A 15,404-nucleotide genomic window follows, 5' to 3' on the forward strand; every position below is an offset into this window, starting at 1 on the left:
AATTAACCCGTGAAACTCATTGCCACATGATACAGAGGCCAAGAGCTGAGCAGGATTTTAAAAAGCCCACAGGCAATGATATGAAAAAGCTACAGGTACATTAGGCACAAGAAGCATGTGGGGGCTATAAACGCTCCTGCTACAGGGCTCCAGCCAATCTCTCGTGACCGGGGTTAGGAACAAATTTCCCCTGTCGGTAGGTTAGTCTAGCTGGAGGATTCCTTGCACCTTCCTCTGACGCAGCTAGCGCTGGACACTGTCACAGACCGGATACCGGGCTAGATGGACTCCTGGGCCGACCCAGTCTGGCAACCCGGATGCTCCAGTGTTCAGTGGCTCCTTGCTCCCTAGGATGGCTGCCAATCTGGTGCAGGAGGGCCGTACACCAGTGTGATTTGGGGAGCGGGTGCAGCGGGGAGCTCAGGTGGATGCTCCCCCAAGTACTACCCAGTCACTGCAGCCCTTGCCTCCTCTCCCCAGGCCAGAGCCACGTTTACTGCTGCCCTTGGGCTGCAGGGCAGCTTCTGCCAGCAAACTGAAAGGAGGTTTGGGGCGATGCAGCCTGGGCCCCGCTGGACCAGCCCTGCCACAGCCACAAAATCCCCACAGCTCCTGAAAATCTTTTGGAAGAGCCAGTGCGCCCTGTCCGAGGTGTAGGTCGTGAGCTCTCTGGGGCAGGGCCTGTCCCCTTGGGGACTCCTCTGTACAGCTCCCCGCATGAGAGGGCCCCAGCCCTGACTGGCTTTCCTGGCTGCCGCCGTAATTAATAACAGCACTAAATAACAAGGGCACCAGATGGGTTTGGGAGTCAGAGAGCACACGCACATGCATGTACGCACACACAGACGCACACACACATGCATGTACGCACACACAGACGCACACACACACGCATGTACGCACACACAGACGCACACACACATGTAAACACAGATGCACATACACACAGACACGTGCACATGCATGCACACACAGACACACATGCACACGTGCACACACACACATGCACACATACATTTGCACACATTTGCACACACACAGGCACACACACAGACACACACACATGCAGACACACTTGCACACAGACACACACCTGTGCACACATGTGACATGGAGCTCCCTCTTCTGAATAGTTTGTGTGAGCAAAATTCACTTTATCAGGAGAACGTTGCTACCGAGGGAAGGCCTTTATCTGCCTCCCCCCCCCCCCGGAGTATCTGAGCCCCTCACAAGCTTTGATGGATGTTGTCCCACAACACCCCTGTGGGGCAGGACAGGGCTATTCCCCCATTGTACAGATGGAGAACTGAGGCGCTCAGACATTAAGGGACTTGCCCGCGGTCACCCAGGCACTAGTGGCAGAGCAGAGTCGCACCCTCATCACTGGCTCATCCTTCCTCTCAGTAGCATTCACCCTGGTACCCCCAGGTTGTCACTTCCTGGGCGAAACCCACCCTAAGCTTTGCTCCAGCCCTCTGTGCAGGTTGATCTTCGCTCACTAATGAATATACCACCCCCCACCCAGGGGAGCCGGGTCAATCTCTTTATCCCCATTTCACAGGTGCAGGAAACTGAGGCCCAGACAGGGGCAGCGACTCTCCCAGGCTCACCCGGAAATCATTTCATCTGTGTGAGAAAACAAACAATCCGATTCCTCCTTCCCCTCCTGCCTCTCCACGGCCGCCCGGGTCCTAGGGCTCAGCACAAGGCCGAGGGGAGGAATTCTTTTGGGGTTCCCTGAAGTTTTGGCAGAACATCCTGGATTGGCAGCTGCCTCTCAAAGCCAGCCTAGACTGCGTCCAGCCAGGCAGCGTGGAGCAGGAAGGCTCTGGCCTCCTGAGCCATCCAAGCTTGGGCACTGGGTTTGGTGTCTGGCCCTGGGACAGCTCAGGGACTCTGTGGGAGGGGGCCTCTCTTCTGCTTCGAGAGCCAGGAGGGATCCCGTTGCCTTGCGGCTTCCAGCCGTTGGGTCTGACCCTTCCCAGGGACTGGCCCTAGAAGCCTTTGCCCACCCAGGCTAGCACATTTGCTCTGTCGCACATTGAGACAGGAGGGATCCAGTCCAGGCGGGCGTGAGCCAGGGCCCAGCGAAGCCAAACAGGGCGGAGGCTGCCAGGGCTGCGTTTCTCCCCAAGCCTTGTGCATTTCTTCGCTGGTGCTGGCTGGAGACCCGCTGGGCTGCGCCGTGGGCCATGCGTGAAGGGGCGGCTGGCGCAGGAAGCCGCTGTGTGTTCAGATTCCCGGGGGAGGCTCTGATTTCTGTGCCCCCTGCCAGCAGTAGGGAAGTGCCATGCAGGCCGTTGAGGCCCTATGCAGAGAGCTGCCAAGCTGGAGATTTATGGGCGTTGAAAGACTTGATCTATATCTCTGGACGGGCGAGCGTGTGAAAGCTCTTTGCAAGAGTGAATCATTCTCGGCTTTCCCACCTGTGCCTGGCTGGAGTCAAGGAGACCTTGGACAGGAGAGAGGCAGGGCCTCCAGCTCCACCCGCTGAGCTCCTGCAAAGGGAGCAGCTGGGAAGGCACAGGGCTGTCACGCTCCTGCGGGGAGGGTGTCGTTCTAGGGTCAGAGCCCCCCTCCCCCAGCTGAAAGAAATCTGGGCTGGGCCCCTCCTGCTCCACCAGTGGGGTGATGGGGTAAACAGACAGGGGGTTCCCAGGGCAAGGATCATGCACTGGACTCAGCTCAGCCACCCGCTCCTGGGTGACCCTGGGAAAGTGCCTCGGCCTTGCTGGTCTCCAGGTCCCCAGCTGTGCAGTGGGGACAGTGACCCGGCCTCCCTGCGTCTGTCGTGTCCATGTAAAGGGGATGCCCTGACTCCTCCTACGTGCCTGGCCCCTGGGCTTGGTCAGCGCCCAAGTTCTGCCTGCCCAGGCCAGCGCAGCACCAGCGCCCAGCGCTCCCCCTGGTTTGGATTTAAAACGCTCGCTGGCCTGTCCCTTTTACAGCTTGGAAGTGGGCGTGATGCTCACCCGTCTGTGGCACTTCAGCCTCGTTGTGGTTTAAACCCCGGGAGCTGGGGACAGTGACTCCTTTTCAGCTCTGCGGGTCAGAGACACGAGTGCCCGGGGGCAGCTTCCGGCTCCCATAGGCAGCCCAATGCCCTGTCATTTCAGAGAGCGAGCTCCCAGCGTCCAGCGGGTACCCAGTGTGATGGTGAGCAGAGGAGGGAGGGCGAGGAGAGGTCAGGGCACTGGGGATGCCAGGCCAGGAGGCCGGGGCACTGGGGAACACTGGTCTTGTCAAACAAACCCTAGTTCATCCTTTGCGATGACAGGTTTGGATGATGAAGGTGACTGCGCAGATGTAACAGACAGAGCCTTCTGTAAGGTGTTTGTCTCAGTACCGTCACAAATCAGCACTATCACAAATCACGAAAGAAGGGGGTGACTGACAGATCTCTAAGGTAGTTGTGACTGGGGAATCCTCACTGAACGGGGGCGTTTCTCGTGAGGTTCTGCAGGGATCAGTTCTAGGTCTGATGCTATTCCAGATTGGCACCAGTGGTCTGGAAGAAAATATCAAATCGCTGCAGATGACACACCGAGCAGCGGAGTGGTAAATGATGCTGAGGACAGGGCAGTGGATTGCTCAGTTTCACGGACTCACAGATCGTGCCCACTCTTGGCCCCGTGCGGTCCGTGGGGGGGGGGGTGCCCCTTCCACTGAGACAGCCCTTCTCGGGGGCCACTCTCTCTTGGGGTCCGGCCCCTCCTCCTCCTGGAGCCGCACCTCTCTGAGCCTCAGCACGTCTGTCTGTGCCGTGGGCCCCCTCAGGGAGTCCACACGCTCTGCACCCCCCCAGGCCTCCTCACCCCCCATAGAGGATGATGTCCCCCGCCCGCCCTGTTCTCTAGCCCGGAGCGACTCTCAGCCAGCGTAACACAGGAGGTTTATTGAGCGTTGAACCCAGCACAGGAAACTCTCCGGGCCTCAGGCCTGGCCTCCCTCAGCCCAGCACATCCCAGTCCCCCTGCAGCCAGGGGGGCTCTGCCTGCTCCCCCTCTCCAGCCCCGAGCCCCCCCTGCTTCCCAGCTGGGCCTCCGATACCCCCGGCCCCAAGCCCCCTATGTCCATTGGCTTCCCCCCAGGTCACTGATCGCTGGGGTCTCCATCCTCCAGGCCGGGCCGGGGTCCCGAGTCCCTCTCCGGTCCTGTGTCCCAGCAAACTCCCTCTCCCCTCCCCTCGTTACACCAGTGACACCTGGGGACACTGAGTCCCACCCCCCCTGCATGCAACCCACTGGAAAACCAAGGAAAAAACAAGAAAATCCCCCACTTGGTCCCACTCGGTAAGCTGGGCCCATTCAGACAAAATGGATTTTAATAAAGCCAAATGTGGCCAGACACCGAGGCTCAAGGACTGCAGGGCAGATCTACAGAACCGGGGCCGGATCCTGGACAAAAGTGACTCTGGAAAGGCTGTGGGGGTGAGAGTGGACAAACAGCGGAAGACGAGTGGTGACAAGCAGGGCTAATGTGTCTAACTAGGGGATAAAAGTGGACGTAGGCAGGTAATTTTACCTCTGTACACAGCACTGGCGAGCCCGACAGGAATGTGGCGTCCAGTTCTGGGTCCCCGTGTTACAGGCACAGAACAGAGCCATAGGGATGATTCAAGTGCTGGGGAAAACGCCTCCGAGTGAGCTCGATCTGTCTAGCGAGGGGAGGGAACCGCGGGGAGAACCCAGCACACGCTAGCAGGGCTCTGTAAGCTATTGCAGTGGAGACAGGCAGAGCAAGCGCCAGTGACTGGAAGCTGAAGCCAGGCACATTCCCACAGGAATTGTTAGCTCTGCGGGCGCTTAGCCACTGGGACAAACTCCCCCAGGGCAGCAGTGGCTTCTCCAGCTCTTGGTGTCTCCAGATCCAGCCCAGAGGCCTTCCTGGAAGCTGCCTTAGTTCGGTTCAGTGCATGGCTGGCGGGGTAGATCTACAGGTCGGTCTAGAACCAGATGGCCCCTTCTGGCCTTAAACCTCTGTGAGTGGTGGGTCCGGGAGGCCGCCCGGCGGAGTCAAGTGGGACAGGGGACGGGTGAGCTGGGCACGTGGCTGAGAAGCCTGCTCGCTGGGACGGTGCCTGGCGTGGCGATGGCCCAGTGGGACACGCAGGGTAGGGCCAGGCTTGGCAGTGCGGGAGGGGTGCAGTTAAATTGCAGGGATGTGGCCATGTGGGAAGAGGTAGCCAGGGACAAGTGGGGGGCTCGGAGAACCTCCCAGAATGGTCCTGTGGCTAAGACCACCAGAGGGAAAGCGAGAGGAAGGAAACCAGGTGGTGGGGGAGCCCGGGTCCCAGGAGGAAAAGCCAAGGCAACAGGCCCAAGACGACAGGGTGTAGAAGGGGGCCATTACGCGCCGTCTGTGGGGCCAGGCAGATATAGCCAGTTCAATGGGTCAAGTGGGTCAGCGTCAGCTCTGTTGTCTGCCCCAGCTCCTCGGAGTCCTGGCCCTGACACGGGGAAAAGCCCACCAGGCCCACCCTGGGCTCCAGGGTGAGAGGTTCCGTTAGCTACAGCAAACAAGGCAGGAGCTTCACCTTAGGTGATGACAATGGTCCCTTCTGGCTTTGGAATCTACGACCAGGTCGATATTTCTGCAGGGGGGAGCGGATTGTGACCCTGGTAGTTTCGTTCTCTCTCAGGAAGCTGGTACGGGGTCGAACAGACCAGCTGTCAGTTTTATCGGCTTGGCTGATTAGTATCAATGGACTAGCTGGCTGGCCCCGGGTTACTGGCTGGCAGACGTCAAGTCTAGATGTCGCCTGTTGCCGGACAGCTCCCCCCCGGCGGCCAGCCTGGGGAGCACAGGCCTCTCTCCGGCATGGTGGTATTGCACGGCCAGAGACCAGCAGTCAACAGCAGCCACGGCAGCAGGTGGAAGCCTGGGTTCTTCTGTCCCTTGTGAAGATGGTGGCCTGGCTGGTTCTGCCCCTTTGGGGCTTTTCCTGGGTGAGGCGTCTCCTCGGGAGTTTCTTGGCAAATCAGAATGGGGCGTTCTCCTTCCGAGGTCGCTGGCATCACCCAGTGGGGTTGCGTTAGCTAAGAACCGCCCCATTCTAGGAATTTCTGTCTCAGAAGGACCTTGCAGGTCCTTGTGTGTGGGTCAGTGAGGTCAGGGGTCCGCCCACAGCCACGAGCACCTCTGGCAGTTCTCTGCGCTTGCTGCAACTCTTCTCCCACAGCCTCAGCTCAGGCTCCTGCGAGCGAGCGAGCTCCCCACGGCGCTCCGCTCCCCAGGCCCCTTCACAGGCAAGTCCTGCCGGTGCTGAGCAACTTCTCAGGGGAACCTCCCTCTGGAGTCAAGCCTTTCTCCCGGCCCAGCCTGCCCTGAGCTGGTTGTGAGGGGTTCGGTCACAGAGACCCCCTTGGGACGGCCACCTGATGTGCTGAAGTGACCTCTGAGCCCGTTTTCCCTACCAGCTTGGGACTCCAGAACCTGCCTTGTTGAGCCAGACACGCCAGCCTGCTGCAACACAGACCCAGGTCTGGGCCATGCCCAGGGGCGGCGCTAGACATTCCCCCCCCAAGCACGGCGGCATGCCGCAGGGGGCGCTCTGGCGGTCGCCGGTCCCGCGGCTCCGGTGGACCTCCCGCAGGCGTGCCTGCAGAGGGTCCGCTGGTCCCACAGCTGCACCGAAGCCACAGGACCAGCGGACCCTCCGCAGGCATGCCGCCGAAGGCAGCCTGCCTGCCGCCCTCCCAGCGACTGGCAGAGCGCCCCCTGCGGCGTGCCGCCCCAAGCACGCGCTTGGCATGCTGGGGCCTGGAGCCGCCCCTGGCCATGCCCCCAAAGCTGCAGACTTTAACCAAAAACTGCTCAGCAAGTCAACTATCTCCAGCACCCAGACACCCAGCTCCCAATGGGATCCAAACCCCAAATAAATCCGGGTTACTCTGTATAAAGCTTATACAAGGTAAATTCGTTAATTGTTCGGCCTCTGTATCACTGTTTGCTCCCCCAGGTATCAATCACTTACTCTGGGCCTATTAATAAACACAAGTGATTTTATTAAGTGGTTTCAAATAATAACAGACAGAACAAAGTAACTCACCAAGCAAAGTAAAGCAAAAACACGCAAGTCTGAGCCTAATACATTACGAAACTGATTACAGGTAAATCTCCCCCTCAGAGATGTTCCAAGAAGCTTCTTTCATAGACCAGACTCCTTCCTAGCAGGGGCGGCTCCAGGCACCAGCGCAGCAAGCGCATGCCTGGGGCGGCAAGCCGCGGGGAGGCAGCGTGCCGGGCCCTGTGCGGGCAGCAGTCAGGCGGCCTTTGGCAGCGCGCCTGTGGGAGGGCCGCTGGTAACACGGATTCGGCAGCATGCCTGCGGGAGGTCTGCCGGTCCCGCAGCTTCGGCAGCAATTCGGCGGCGGGTACGCCGAAGGCACGGGACTGACAGATCAACTGCAGAACTGCCGCCAAATTCACGTGACTGGCAGACCGTCCAGAGGCCGAAGGCCGCCTGCCTGCCATGCTTGGGGCAGCAAAAAAACTAGGGCCGCCCCTGCTTCCTAGTCTGGGCCCAATCCTTCCCCCCGGTACAGTCCTTGTTAGTTCCAGCTCAGGTGTTAACTAGGGGTTTTCTTATGACTGCAGCCCCCTTTGTTCTGTCCTAAACTCTTTTCTAGCTTTGGCCCAAGGCAGGAATCTTGGGTCCCCACCCCTCCCTCTGAATGGAAAAGCGCCAGGTTTAAGATGGATTCCAGGATCAGGTGACATGGTCACATGTCCTGTGAGAGCCCAGCCTCCACTCTTCCAGGGCTGGCCCGCACGCACCCAGGAGGGTTTGCAAGTAAACAGATAATTCACAACCAATTGTTCTAGTCAATGGGAGCCATCGAGCTTCCAAACCACCATTAATGGCCCCCACTTCGCATAATTACAGTAGGACCTCGGCGTTATACTTCCTATTTCTAGCTTCAGATACAAGAGTGATACGTTCATACGAATAGGAGGAACATAGTCAGTGGGTTATAAGCTTTGTAATGATCCCTTACAAGAGACCGTTTGCATAAAGCATATTCCAGTTACCTCATATTCACACTTCTACGCATATTCCCATAAACCATACGGAGTCGGAGTGCAACGTCACCCTGGTGCCTCCCTTTGTCCCGGGCCTCGGCGTGGACCTTCTGCCCAGCAGGGTTTCCCAGCGCTGGCCAGTTCTCTCCCACGGCTCTCATCAGCTCCCAGCTCCTGCGGTCTCCACGCAGCTCTCACCCGCTCTCAGCTGCTCCTTCTTAACTGCTGCCTGGCTCTTTACAGACGCCCCCCATCAGGCTCCGTTGGGAGGCAGCTAACTTGTCCCAGGTGAACTGGCCCCGTTCCCGCTTACAGGGGCCAGTGACCCTGGGACAGCAGGTGATTTGGGGGTGGGAGCGGATATTGGTGTGTGTGGGGGGGGTCTAGGCCCTTTGATCCCTGCTGTTTTGGGATGGGGAAGATCCCCGCAAAGGTGTGAGCCAGGAGTGTGATGTTTAGCATAGTCCCCTGGCTGGCCCAGGCCTCTCTTCTCAGGAGCCGTCCCTTGGCTCTGACGGGCTTTCTCGCTATCGCCCTGGGCTCAGCCTCCTGTTTTGGGGAGCGGAGAGCAAGGGGGTAGCTCTGGCAGCACTCGGACTCCCTTGGCCTGGCCTGGCTGTGGGACAGTAGCTGCTGTTGTCACTGGTTAGTGATCTCTCCTGCCCATGGATGAGGAGTTTTCTTGCCGGCTCTTGTTTGGCCTTCGGTAGCGCTGAGCCCCCATACTGACTGTGTGCCCTTCCCCAGAGCGGGCCGCTGGAGTCCCCTGCACAGCTCTGGCCGTTCTTTGGGAGAGCGTTGGGACAGGCCTCTTGGGTACCCCGGTCTGCCTCGTCCCCCGGGGAGCGTATCTCTGTGCTAGCTCGTCCCTCACACCACGAATCACAGCAATATTCAGGCTACGTCCAGTCCCAGGGGCCAGTCACTTACCCCAGGCCAGTTGCTGTTTGGGTCTCACACCAAAGCAAACACCCTGTAGCCAAGCCTGTAATAAACTCTACCAAGATTTATTAACTAGAAAAAGGAAACAAGAGGGGTTAAAGCAGGCAAACAGATACATGCAAATGAGTTACTATCTTAAATTTCAAAAAGTAATAGAAGCTTCTATAATCAGCAAGCTCTATATCATAGACTCCCAGGACTGGAAGGGACCTCGCGAGGGCTCCAGTCCAGTCCCCTGCACTCAGGGCAGGACTAAGTGTGATCTAGCCCAGCCCTGACAGGTGTGTGTCCAACCTGCTCTTAACAATCCCCAATGATGGAGATTCCACAACCTCCCTGGGCAATTTATTCCAGAGCTTAACCACCCCGACAGGACGTGTTTCCTAATGTCCAACCTAAACCGCCCTTGCTGCAGTTTCAGCCCATTGCTTCTTGTCCTGTCCTCAGAGGTTAAGAAGAACAATTCTTCTCCCTCCTCCTTGTAACAACCTTTTATGTACTTGAAACTGTTCTCAGGTCCCTCTCAGGCGTCTCTTCTCCAGACTAAACAAACCCGATTGTTTCAATCTTCCCTCATAGCTCATGTTTTCTAGACCTTTCATCGTTGCTCTTCTCTGGACTTTCTCCAATTTGTCCACATCTTTCCTGAATGTGGTGCCCAGAACTGGACACAATTCTTCAGTTGAGGCCTAATCAGCGCGGAGTAGCGCAGAAGAATGACTTCTTGTGTCTTGCTTACAATGCTCTTGCTAACACATCTCAGAAGGATGTTCACTTTTTTTGCAGCAGTGTCACACTGTTGACTCATATTTAGCTTGTGGGCCACTATGACCCCCAGATCCTTTCCGCAGTTCTCCTTCCTAGGCCGTCATGGCCCATTTTGTTTGTGTGCAGCTGACTGTTCCTTCCCAAGTGGAGCACTTTGCATTTGTCCTTATTGAATTTCATCCTATTTACTTCAGACCATTTCTCCAGTTTGTCCAGATCATTTTGAATTTTAATCCTGTCCTCCAAAGCACTTGCAACCCCTCCCAGCTTGGTATCGGCTACAAACTATAAGTGTGCTCTCCGTGCCATTATCTAAATCATTGATGAAGATAGGGAACGGAATTGAACCCAGAACTGATCCCTGTCCATATCCACTCGATATGTTCTTCCAGCCTGATTGTGAACCACTTTCTGGGAATGATTTTCCAACCAGTTTTGCACCCACCATATAGTGGCTCCATCTAGGTTGCATTTCCCTAGTTTGTTTATGAGAAGGTCCTGTGAGACGGGATCAAAAGCCTTACTAAATTCAAGATACACCACATCTACCATTTCCCCCTAGCCACAAGGCTTGTTACCCTGTCAAAGAAAGCTATCAGGTGACTGCTACTTATCACCTTACTATCTTCTAGGTGTTTGCAAACTGATTGCTTAATTATTTGCTCCATATCTTTCCCGGTACAGAAGTTAGGCTGACTGGTCTGTAATTCCCAGGTTGTCCTTACTCCCCTTTTTATAGATGGGCGCTAGATTTGCCCTTTTCCAGTCCTCTGGAATCTCTCCCGTCTTCCATGACTTTTAGAAGATAATTGCTAACGGCTCAGATATCTCCTCAGTCAGCACCTGGAGTATTCTAGGATGTATTTCATTATATGTCCTTTAGGGCTAACCAGTGCTAAACACAGGGGATCTCTTACTTATGCCTAGTAAACCTTGCACCTGAGAGTCCAAGCAGCGCAGAGGTACAGTTCCTTCTTGTTAGGGGGGTTTATTCCCATTCTCCCCTGTGCTCAGAGCTGCAAGCTCAGCTGATGGAAGGAATCCGCTTGCAAGACTCATCTTCACAGGGGTGGGGGGTGAGAGAACAAGCAATGTCTTTTGTCCTCTTTTTCGTCTCACAATAGCCGTAGGGAGTTGGACCTTCCCGGCTGGCCAGGAGATAACACCTTCAGCTGGAGACCAGCACTTCGCACTAGTTAATGTCTCTCTCCTGCCTGGTGATTTACAGTCACAGAGGCTTGTAACACAAATGCTCAATATTACCATGCAACACGCACACAGCTGTTATAACTGAGATTAATGCTGGAAGCCACTCACAAGCATTCGACTAAGTCTAAACCCTAAACACGTTCTGATCCTTCTAATACTGATTTTAATAGCACTAACACAGGGTAGTCAGACTAGGCCTAGCTATGTATCTCAGTGCTTGGTTGAGACCCGGGGACCTTGGCACAAGCTAGCCTCTGGTCTGCCAGCGTCCTGAAGGTCTGAGTTCTATTCCTGCTTTTGCTGAGTTTCCTATTAGCCGTGGTGTCTGACACAGTCTGATCTCTAGATTCTTACCTGGCACCTGGCACCTGGGATTCAACCCAGTGCAACTTTATAACGTTCAGTTAATGCAACAGCCATTAAATCCCCGCATGACACACCATTAACTCAGTGGCCTATCCCCAGTTAATTGACTCCTGTTTGTAAAGAGCGGTGACAATGGAAAGTGCTGTCTAAGGGCTGCTCACTGCTATTAGCTCAGGGAGGTTCCTTCCTGGTACCTTTGACTTCAGTTCCCATGCCGACAATTTCCCTGTTTTGCTGCTTTGTCCGTATACTTCTCACGAGCTTGTGAATTTTGAGCAAGCACTTGAGGGTGGCCTGAGCCAGTGAGGGCGGGCAGAGGAGGGGTGTCCCTGTCCAGAGCCTATGAAATTCCTCCCTTTTTGGACCCATCTAGCCATGAGCTCCAGGTCACATCCATGTTCCAGTTCCTTTAACACCTCCCCCTCCCCTTCCTGGCTACTATCTGCTTCCTCAATACACTCCTTGAGATGACTGCCCTGCAGATGTCAGTCCCTGAATATACTGACAGCTTTAACCCTTCGGACCCTGGCACTTTGCAGCCGGCTGGCCCAAGGAGATCTCAGCTTTTGGGGGGTGCGTGGCACTGCGGGAGCCAAAAGGTTAACAGACCCTCCGCTTATTTCAGGTGTTTTCTCGCCTGGAGACAGCAAAGGTTGATCCTCTTGTAGAACCAAAAGGGGCAAATTCCATGTGTTGTCGGCTTGTTTTCACCAAGCTTCTGCCCCCAGCAGAGGTGGCTGTAGGGATTTTGCCGCCCCAAGCACGGCAGGCAGGCTGCCTCTGGCGGTTTGCCTGCGGAGGGTCCGTGCCTGCGGGAGGTCCGCCAAAGCCGCGGGACCAGCGGACCCTCCACAGGCAAGCCGCCGAAGGCAACCTGCCTGCCACCCTCACGGGACCAGCAGAGCGCCCCCCCGTGGCTTGTCGCCCCAAGCACGCGCTTGGCGTGCTGGGGCCTGGAGCCGCCCCTGGCCCCCAGTGTCACTACCAGCCACTGGAAGATGTGGGGCGGGCGGGGAACAGCTGGGCTTTGCAGACTCCTAGCAGGTTTCTGAGAGCTCCAGAGCTCCATTTCCTTATGCGTATTAAGGGGGATTCTTTGGAAAGGAGGGCAAGGTGCATTCCTTGTAATAGTGCTGGGAGCCCCCAGTCAGTGCTGTTAGAGATACTCTTACAAGTTTCATTGAACTTCAATGTTTGTTGTTAGCTGTGGTGCCGTTCTAAGCGGTTCCCTGCCCGAGGCTCATGGCCGGGTGCGGGAAGAGCTCCTGGCTACGCTCCCACGAACCAGCCACTAATAACACTCGGTGTCAAAGCTTTACGTCCTTATTCGGTGCGACGCCGTGCGCCATACAGAGCAATGGCATCTAAATGTGAATCAGGTTTCAATTTTAACAGGGGCGTCCTGTCTATAGTGGGGTTTAAAACATAAAATCACCTCCTTCCGGTGACACCTTCCGTCAGCTTGTGTCGTGAATGCCGGCTCAGAGCTGTAGGCCGTCCTAGGGGAGAGGGCAGTGACTGACGTCTGCACAGGATACAGGGACAGATCTGTAAAGCACCCTGCATCCCAAAAGGCCCAAAGTGCTTTACAAACCATATGAATCAGCTCCTCTGCCAGGGGAGGGCAGCCGGCTCAGCAGTGCTCAGTGCCACGGCAGAGGAGTGTAGGACGGGAAGTGAGCAGAATGCCTTACGCAGGGGGCTCTAGGGAAGTAGAATAGGATTACCAGAGCCGGAGTGGGGCCAGGACTCTGGGGTTAACACCCCAGCTCCAATAAAGAGCATCTCTGGATCGTTAGTGACCTGTTATTAAACCTCAACATCACAGCTCTGAGCCAGAGGGAAGAGCATCATTCACCCCACTTTCTACAGTCCCCCCGGGACTCCCATCCTGGCTCAGCCCCCCCCCACCAGCTTAGCTTATGGGACCAGAGAAGGTCAATGTTCAAGGTGCCACAGGTGCAGGCTACATGTGAGATGCATCCGCTAAAACTGAGCTAAAGTTTGTGATTGGCTCTGAGCCGCCTGGCGGAGAAATGCTGCAGGCAGGAAATTCCTGGTTATAAAGGATGGTGCGAACTCTCCTGGGAGTCGCTGGCTCTGGGGACGTGGGGCAGATCTCCTGGGTGTCAGACGTTCAGTGTTGGGCCGCACGCTGCGATCTCACGGTGTTAAGTCCACTGGATGCTCCGGCACTGTGGATTTCCTCCCTTTTCCGATGGGTATTACAGCGTCTCCGGGTGGGAAGCTAAAAGCTGATCCGAAGGTCCTACCCTCCCGCCCACCTTGGGCCTCGTTCGCTGCCACTCTGCCCCTTGTGCTGTCATTGCACCGGTGCACCGGACCGCAGGCCACGTCTGCCTTGCGCGGCTGGGAATCAGCCCCACGCGGCCTCTCAGCACGGACATGCTGCCAGCGTTGCAGGCTGCTAATGCTCACTAGCTCTCTCTGCTTGGGGGCCTCTGCCTCGTTCCCAGCCCCCTGCCTCGCTCGTCCCGGAGCCGTGTCCATGCAGAGACTTGGGGGGGACGCGCAGGACTGCCAAGCGCTGTGACACGCCCAGGGACCTGGCTCCAGCCTGACCCCCAGCCGTCTCTCCCATCACCCCTCCATCTCCTGCTCAGCACTTCGCACCCCGCCTTGTTTTCGATAGCGGCTGTTCTCCTAAAGAAGGGCCGTAAAAGTGGAGCCCCAAAGAGCCAATACCGAGGGCAGAGCGGCGATGAAGGGGGAATCAAACAGTGCGTGCCCTGTCTCTGCCACGCCGCGCTGGGCTCTCAAAGGCTCTTTTGTTCCTCTCTCTCCTGATTCAGCACGGCCCTGCGATAAGGGGTGATTAGCGAGATAGCAGGCCCTGGGCCCCGCTCCGCGGGCTGCTGCCCTTATCGCAGACTTTGGCAGCTGGGGGTAATCAAATACACTTCACGCTAATCAAGGAGTTTTCATTTCGCTAACGGAATCGATTTCAATCGCCAAAGGAGCCCTGATAACGTCGCTGCCAGTTTAATATCAGCTGGGCAATAAACCCATTATTGGATGAGCAGGCGCTGACAGCGACACTTAGTGCTCCGCACCCCCTGCTCTGCCCCGGGCCCGGGGGGCACCGCCTCGCCAGCCTGTGCCGGGGTCCTGCTGGCTCTTGGGCACTGAGATGATGCCAGGCAGGGGCTCCCTGGGGAGCAGCGTTGGCTACCAGGGAGAGGCCTCATTTCCCTGGGACTGCGCCAGGCGTTCACACACACGCTGCTCAGTTTTTGCTCCTCCAAAGGGGGAGCGTCCCCGACCGAACCACCACGTCCTACGGCACATGGGCTGGCCAGTGGGGTCTGGCTCCACCCACGCTGGGTTGGGTGCAGAGAGTCTCGGCAGCAGAATCCCAGCTGGGACGGGGCCACTTTGCAGGGAAATGAGCTGGGCCAGGGGCCCCACCATGGTCTGGCCTTGCGTGACTTCCCCTCTCTGTGCCCCTCGGCGTGTTTGCGATGAAGCGACCCTCAGTGCCCACATGCCACGAATTCTCCTCCTCATGAGCGGCGGGCTCAATAGGCCAGGGGAGGCCAAGCCTCCCCAAACGGGATGCGCCGCACCTCCCTTCGGGGGCGTGCCGCTGGCCTGCCGCCTTCGGAACGCTGCCGCCGAACAGGTGCCTGGGCCGTGGCCCCGCCCACGCCCCACGGCCGCGCCCACACCCTGCCCTGTGGCCACGCCCACACGACTCCTCGTCGACTCCTCCTCCTTTCCCCCCCAGCTGCTGCTTGCACCTCTTCACCCCCTGAGAGGCAGAGAGGTGCGGGCGGCAGGCGAGGGGGCCCCTCAGGGGAAGGGGCTGAGCGGGAGCAGGGCCTGGGGTGGGATGGGGTGGAGCATGGGCGGGGCTTTGGAGGCTGGGCAGGGGCAGGGAAGGGGGCGGGGTCACGGTGGCTCCTCCCACTTCTAGGGAGCTTCGGGATTTCAGGCCCAAATGCCCATGCTCCTCCCTGCCTCTAGTGACGTCCCGCAGCCCAGCCCCTCCCAGCCGCCTGCACTGTCCCTCGGCCCTGGACACGTCTTCCATCTTCAGGAAGTGCCTCCCCCCACCTGCTCTCACCCCCCAC

At 57.3% G+C, this 15,404-nt stretch overlaps 1 protein-coding gene across 1 annotated transcript in view; it reads left to right on the forward strand.

Moving 5' to 3' along the window:
• LOC123378704 (motor neuron and pancreas homeobox protein 1-like) overlaps nt 1-15,404 on the forward strand; it is a 28,612-nt gene that overhangs the window by 11,171 nt on the left and 2,037 nt on the right. The gene's annotated exons all lie outside the window — the stretch shown is intronic.

The sequence above is a fragment of the Mauremys mutica genome, chromosome 10, assembly GCF_020497125.1.
Source record: "Mauremys mutica isolate MM-2020 ecotype Southern chromosome 10, ASM2049712v1, whole genome shotgun sequence".
NCBI classification, from domain to species: domain Eukaryota; kingdom Metazoa; phylum Chordata; order Testudines; family Geoemydidae; genus Mauremys; species Mauremys mutica.